This window comes from Rhinatrema bivittatum, chromosome 4 (assembly GCF_901001135.1).
Source record: "Rhinatrema bivittatum chromosome 4, aRhiBiv1.1, whole genome shotgun sequence".
NCBI classification, from domain to species: domain Eukaryota; kingdom Metazoa; phylum Chordata; class Amphibia; order Gymnophiona; family Rhinatrematidae; genus Rhinatrema; species Rhinatrema bivittatum.
In genome coordinates this window covers 392820524-392826873 of record NC_042618.1, presented here as the reverse complement: position 1 = coordinate 392826873, position 6350 = coordinate 392820524, and positions in this window count along the sequence as shown.

The window sequence follows — 6350 nt, the reverse complement described above, 5'->3', positions numbered from 1 at the left end:
GAAATACTTCAAAGTTTGTGTACTTTTTACTGCTTAGATGGATGAGATTTGGAGAAATGTAAGAATTTCTGTGGGAAGTTGAGATTGCCATGTTTTATGAGGAGTAATTGGAATGATTGAATAGATCTATTAGTGGAGAGAAAATTTCACTGGGTATTCGACAAGCCAAATTTCATAAAGCCCCGGGTCCAGACTGATATTGTTGCATGTCCCGGCCACGTGGGTGCTGCGAGCAGGCCTGCTCACCTCGTGCTGCCCTCGACTAGCTCAGGTCTTGCTGCTGCTGCCAGCTGCTGCCATCCCCATTGCTCACCACGGCCCTCTCTGGCTTCCTCCACACCGCAGGCCTTGCAGCAGAGCTCCCGTTGGGACTCCGCATCTTTGGCCGCCTTGGCCCTGCCCCTAGGCGTGCATGCGGCCGACATATCCCAATTTAAAGGGCCTAGCGCGGGAACTCCGAAGGGGGTTCAGATTGACGACATCACCTGAAGGTCCTATAAGTAGCGAGGCCCTGTCTCCAGGACCTCGCCTTGGCAATCGGGTCGACACCGTGGTGTAGTAAGCTTGCCTAGCCTTGTTGCAGTGTCTCCTTATTCCAGCATCTCCTTGTTCCAGCAACTCCTTTTTCCTGAGTCTCCGTGTGTTCCTGTATCCTTACTCAGGTAGTACCTCCTCGGACTGATTTCTGGTACTGACCTCTGCCTGCCTGACCATTCTCTTGTCTGCTGCCTGGAACTGACCTCTGCCTGCCTGACCATTCTCTTCGTTTGCTGCCTGGAACTGACCCTCGCTTGCCTTGACTACACTTGGACTGACCTTGGTACTGGCCCCTGCTTTGGCTTACCATTCTGGACTGATACTCTGGCTCTGACCCTTGCGATTCTCTCGGACACTCTCTTCTGGCCTACCATGACTACAGACCAACCTGCTTGGAAACCACCCACAGCCTTCACCTCTCTAGACCTGCAGGTGCTGCCTGCTCCGTCCGGAGAGCCTTTCTGAATTATCACCTCCCTGAGGTCTCCGGAGCTTCCAGTTTGGGTCTGGTCCATCCTTTCTGCATCAGTCACGCACCCTTGCTCATGGTGGGCACACCCCTCCACTACCTCTCCGGGAGACCCTCTGAGGCCCACCTAAGTCCAGGCAGTCTGGGTACCCAAGGGCTCAACCTATGGAAACCCAGGACTGTTATTGGTGAAGCTCCAGCTAGCCTCTAGTCCTCCTCCTGGTGGCATGCGCTCTCTGAGTCCGACCAGAGGGCTGTACCAATCCTGCACCAGGCCAAGGGTCCGCCTCCAGCACAACAGATATAGTGCAGAATTTTTAAAAAATACTCTCTGATTTTATAGTGGACCCAAAGCATATGACCTATCAAGCTCTAATAGATAAAAGGGAATATCCTCCGCATACTATCTTGGCACACATTACTGTTATACACAAGTCTGGGAAGTATTCGACCTCTCCAGGCTCCTATCCCATTTCTTTGTTGAATTTTGATCAAAAATTGTTTTCTAAAATATTAGCAGATCTCACAGCAATGGATCTTTGTCAGAGAAATGGTGTAGTTATTTGGCGTGGAACTGGCGGTGATAAGGAATCTTACCTTTCTCCGCCAGCGATGTGTCCGCAACGTCGGCCCCGGTGCTGCCCCAACTCTTCCTTTTCCAGGGCCGACTCCACCCCAAGCTAGCTATCACACGTGAAAAGGGATTTTTCGCGTGTGAAACGTCCCTTTTCGCGTGCAGTAGCGTTAGAGAATGACCTCCTAAGCCCATTAGTTGAAGCACAATTCTTAACCAGGGACTGTGCACTAGAGTATCTTCCAGAACTCTGCAATCATGAGCCATAAGTTCAGCCACTAGGTGTTAGACTTGCTTGTCTTTCTTCTACCAGAGATTCAGCTTTCTTAGTAGCGGCCCAAGTGTTATGGAACTCTTTACCAATTGAATTGAGACTTAATCCTTGAGACAAAACATGGAAGACGATGCTAAGGAACTTTTTTTTGCAACAGGCTATCTAGAGATCAGGCATTTGATACAAATGAACCCATAATAATTTAACTGTTTCAATATTTATTTACTTGTTTGTTAGAACAATGCACTTATATTTGTTTGTCATTTAATTTTTATGTAAATTATTATTTTATGTATGTTTTATCCTGTACATCACTTCAACTTTTTAGTGTGAGGTGATTAATACATTTATTCATTCATTCATTCAATCCACTGCATGATGATTGGGACTCTGCAATTTCCCCAGACCTAACCAGCCCAGGGCATGGAAAACCTGAGCTAGGAATTGAGTCTAGGTCCCTCTGCATGTAGCATTACCACTGAGTCAGCTTCTAGATTTGTTTGACAGTAAAAACTTGCATTTTTTTGTTTTTAACAACAAATATGACATCTGATATAACTTTCATTTTGATTTAAAATGTAGTTTTGATGGCAGGGCTATAATATGGGAAAGGCTAAAGCTGAGATTGAATTGCCATTATTGTAACTGTAGGTTAAGAATTCAACATGGAATATGCCACTAAGAAACCCTGTGCGGAAAATTTAAACATAGGAATCTCCCTTCCTCCTAGTTTCTTTATCCTCACGTGTATTTCACTGTCTTCCTGCATATATCCCCCTGGCCTGTATTTCTTCTTGATATTGCACTTACCCCATATCTCTCAATCTTCTTTCCTACAGAAGTTATTCTACTTTCCTCATTTTGTTTTCTATAGATGTGCAATATGTTTTACTTAATTCTTTACTATCATCTTTGAGTTTATTCGAGTCCTTTCTTCAGCTTTCCTTGTTGTGCAAAATCCCTCATCTCCCATTTTCTGTTATGCGCCCTCATTTCTAGCAACTAAAACAGCTGCTTATCATACCAGATGATTCTAATTAACCTATCTGCTCTTGTGAAATGCTTATATTGATTTCCCTTATGCATTGTACTGTATATCACGTATTGTGTGTGGTGCTCCTTAGGCTAACGTTTCTGAGATTCTTTCTGAATACTAGCTATATCTTTGTGAAAAAAACATGGCTCACATTAATCTAAAGTAAAAAAAAATTAAATTTTGATTTAAACTTTTTTCTCTTCTGAAGTTTCTGCTACTCATTTGATCTCCATGTTATCACAGGAGATGGAGATTGAGTCTTTGCTATCCCTGGTGATTTTCCCCTCTTCCTGCTGATACCCAGAACTCCCATCATGATTGTGCTGCTCTTTGCCCCCCCCCTCCCCCCCTTCCCTTATGAAGCCTTCTTTCCCCCAGCAAGTTCCCCCTTATTTATATTCTGCTTTTTGCACTTTTTTCAGTGCTACATTTGGGTACTGTAGGTATTTCCCTATCTCCAGAGGGCTTACAATTTAAGTTTGTACCTGATGCAATGGAGGGTAAAGTGACTTGCCCAAGGTCACAAGGAGTGACAGCAGGACTTGAAGCCTGGTTTCCTGGTTCATAGCCCACTGCTCTAACCATTAGGCTACTCCTCCACTCCCCTCTGACATTTTGACCCATACATACATTAAAGACAATATAATTGTGGTATACTCAATTGCAGGATTATATTTTAAATACATTTAGAATTTCTAACACATGATGCTTTCACATAAGCTAGAATTGTTATTGATCTCTATGATTTGGTTAACTAGTTTTACAACTTCAGCAGCTGCATGTTGGTTCATTTAATTTCACGCTTTTCATGCAGTGAGTATTGCCTAGTGCTGAGTGATGAATGCTATAGTAGTCACATCTTTCATAGACACTGTTTCAGTGAGATGCCTTGTAAGACCAGTAGAGGCTGGGTTTCCATAGTTCTCCTTGGCATCCAAGTAGGTCATTCACAACTCATTAACTTTATTCTCAAGACCTATTTATGGCTTTGTTTAGAGTTTGCCATATGAATCACACTACAGTGGCATTGTGACTATGTGGCTGCTAATATTGATAGTTTAAAATAAAAGCAACAGTACTAACTAGAATATAAACTTTCCTACTTCTTCATACTATTGCTACTTCTTTTGGTCTCATTCTAAGGTTTTCTTACTTTTATGCTTTTTATTTTAAATAAGGAGGTTCATATTCAAATGCCATTTAGATGGATAACATAATAGCTATCCATCTATATGGCTTATCTGGCTATATTCAGCCTTTATCCGGCTAAATTCTAGCTGGATAACTAGTTAACTGGCTGGAATATAGCTGGATAAGATAGAAGTGTTCCAGGGTGGAGCAGATTTAGCTGGATAATTTAACTGACTAACTTCAGTATTAGCAATTTGTCAGTTAACTTATTCAGCTAACTCTGTTCAGGTTGTAGGGCTGTCCTAAAGTTAGTGTAGCGTTGGAGGTGGACCCTTGGGCTGAGGTGGGGGTTGATGCAACCCATAGGTAAGAGTCCCCGCCATTGGCAGGTGGAGAGGGCTGATAGGCAGAGGCCGCTGAAGCTTCATCTATACCAGCCCTTGTTCTCCATGGGTTGAGTCTTTGGGTGCCGGGGCCGGCAGGACTTAGGTGGGCCTTGAGATAGAACAGCAAGAGAGACTGGTTCACTCTAGAGACAGCAGGCGAGGAATGGACTTACCCAGCCCTACTGGGTAAGTAGGGCTGGGAACCTTACCCAGCCCTACTCTGGACTGGGTAAGGTTCTGGAAACTCAGGCGCCAATGAAACAAAGGCAGACTGAGGGCGTTCGAGCAAAGGTAGGCCGAAGCCTGATAAATCCACATCCAGGAAGTAGGCTGAAGATGAGTCCAATGGTAGGCTTGAGTCAGGGCCAGCGGCAATCCAAGGGCTGTGGCAAGCGATGCTGAGATCTGATCATGGAGGTAGACAATAGCGTAGTCAATCAAAGCTGAGGTCTGATCATGGAGATAGTCAAGGGCGTAGTCAATCGAAGCTGAGGTGTGATCACAGAGAAGTCAATAGCATAGTCGGACAAAGCAAAGGTCAGGGTCTGGAGATAGGCTGTAGTGTAGTCAGGCGAAGTGGAGGTCTGGGTCTGGAGATAGACTGTAGAGTAGTCAGGCAAAGCGGAGGTCTGGGTCTAGAGATAAGCTGTAGCATAGTCAGGCGAAGAGAAGTCAAAGTCCATGTAATCATAGCATAGGCAGGGCAGGAACGAGTCCATGTAATCAAAGCATAGGCAGGGCAGGAACGAGGAAACAAGAACCAGGAATAACGAGGATCAGGAACATAGAGTAGAGACGAATCTCTTAGCAGCAACGAGTACTCGACCAGTGAGGAGACCTGTTGCAAAGGCAACGCTATGGAGTGGGGCCTGAGCTTAAATACAATGAAGAGGTTGACATCATCATCCGGGACTGCGGCCAGGTTCCCGCAGCGGTCCCTACATAAGGATCAGAGATGAGCGCGCGCCTAGGGAGGGGTGCGGCGCGGGTAGGGGCATCTCTCTCTCTGCAGGCCATGCAGAGAGGCCCAACGAGCAGAAGTATCATGACCTGGAATGCTGGGAACTGTGGCAGAGCCGGAGGCACCGGAGGAGGCCCAAGGTCGGAGCTCGTGGCCCACCGCCGCTAGTGAAGAGGAACCAGAGGATGGAGTCCTTGTGGAAAGGAGAGGGGGCCATGCCGCGGGTCTGCCGTGGACGGCACACGTAACAGCCGGTTATACATAACCGGCTAAATTTAAGATAGCTGGGTATATTCAGCGGTGCGACTGTGCTGCTGAATATACACTGCTAGTTAACCGGTTATGTTTAACCGGCTAACTAGAACAATTACTGTATACATAACCGGCTAACTAGTAGTGTATATTCAGCAGTGCAGCTGCGCCACTGAATATACCCAGCTGTCTAAAAGTTAGCACAGCGGCTAAATATAGACCCAAGAAGTGCATATTTTATTTTGGCTGCTCCCTTTCTTTTTGAGAATCTCCCTCCCTGAATCAGTTCTTCATGCTATGTTCATGCTTTATATGTATCTACATAATGTCAATACCAGGTTCCGAAAAGAATAAATAAAGCAACACCTTGATTTACTTAGATTCAGAAATGTGGAGTTTTCAAGTAAGAAATCTTTTAAAATCTTTAAATACTAGCATTTCCTCAGGCATGTATTGTAAGTCAGAACAAAAGAGGGGATTTTAATGATTTTCTTTGTTTTAACCAGAACCTCCAGGGTAGCATTTTCTGAAATGCTCCCTGTTCCATTTCCTGGTCCTCAGAGGCAGGCAGAGCTCTGGAGTCTCAAGGCATGGATTAGACGATAGTGCAAGGAAGAGGAATTCAGTTTTGTAAGGAACTTGGGAATCTTTTGGGGAAAGGGGGAGTGCCCAATGTAACCCCGATATTTAAAATGGGCTCCAGGGGAAATCTGGGAAACTATAGACTGGT